Raw genomic sequence first — 1,262 nt, forward strand, 5'->3', positions numbered from 1 at the left:
GCCACAGGGCCACCGTGCTAGAGGAGTTGTGTAAACCCCTTGTGGGTGTATTAAACTGCGTTTAAAGAAGCCACAAGAGTATCAGATAAATGTCCTAATGTGTGTGGTAGGAGATGGGACAATGCAATTGTTCTCGGCTGTGTGTCCCTTTACTCATGCCGAAAGGAAAGGAGAAAGTTTGCAGAGAAAAGGACGTGATTGATTCCTGCTTGATGATAGACAGATTTTGTTTCTAGCACCACTTATAAAGATTGCCTGATGCAACAAAAAACAAGCAGAAGAAAGGATCTTTTTTTTTTTTTAACAAGAGTTGTTCAGTGCTGTTTATGTGATTGTGAAAGAAATTGTTTTACCATAGCCCAACTATCCCAGGGAACAATTTCTTCAATGCTGTTGAGCACTAGTGAAAAGATCATGTAAACCAGCAGCACTGTTTATGCCACCAGCAGAATATACAACATTTCCAGCAATGCTATGAAGTCAACAACAACAACAAAAATTGAAAGAAATGAGAAAGCTGTATTTCCAGTATAACAATATTAGTGCAATAGAAATGCTCACACCAGAGCACCTTTATGAAAGGGAAGATAACAACAAACTGTAGAAGAGGCCGGGGTTATAGGCTGCATCCAGCACAGGTGACAAGAAAGAAGAAAGGCAATAGTGAGCAACCACATTGGAGCAACATGCAAAGAACTAAAAATACTAGAAACTACCCAAAGGGCACTGAGATCAGAAGATGCTTCCATGTTGCCACAGGAGATAACGGAACGGGTTAGACAGCACCGTACTGCACAAAAGATAAATCCAAATGGCTGAAAATTCAGATTGATTCTGGAATGGTTGTGCAAGGGACAGTTGTGCCAAAAGAGTACAAACGTTTCAGTCATATGTCTGAAAAGACTGCATTCACCCAGTAAATATCAGCATGTGTTCCCCCCCAGTAAAGCTATGTTAGATGTTGACTGGCAGTTCCCAGGGAAGCGCTAGGACCACAATACTGATTATAAGTGGAAAAAAGATAAAACTGCTTTTGAAGTAGCTGTCATTGGGAAAAAAATACAACTAACCAACCAACAACAACAAAAAAAGGCAAAATCCCCCCCTCAAAGCAAAACAAACAAACAAACCCCATACAAACAAAAAGACTCAACCCAAACCTGTTCAGTTGCAGACCTGAAAGGGACCTGATTCACTTCTGGGCATGTGCTGTATTACTATAGTGCATATATAAGTTGTTTATAGCCAGTTCCTAAGGAAAC

The sequence above is a fragment of the Empidonax traillii genome, unplaced genomic scaffold (genome assembly GCF_003031625.1).
Source record: "Empidonax traillii isolate 1590-97213 ecotype Southwest subspecies unplaced genomic scaffold, ASM303162v1 scaffold1131:size219079, whole genome shotgun sequence".
NCBI lineage: Eukaryota > Metazoa > Chordata > Aves > Passeriformes > Tyrannidae > Empidonax > Empidonax traillii.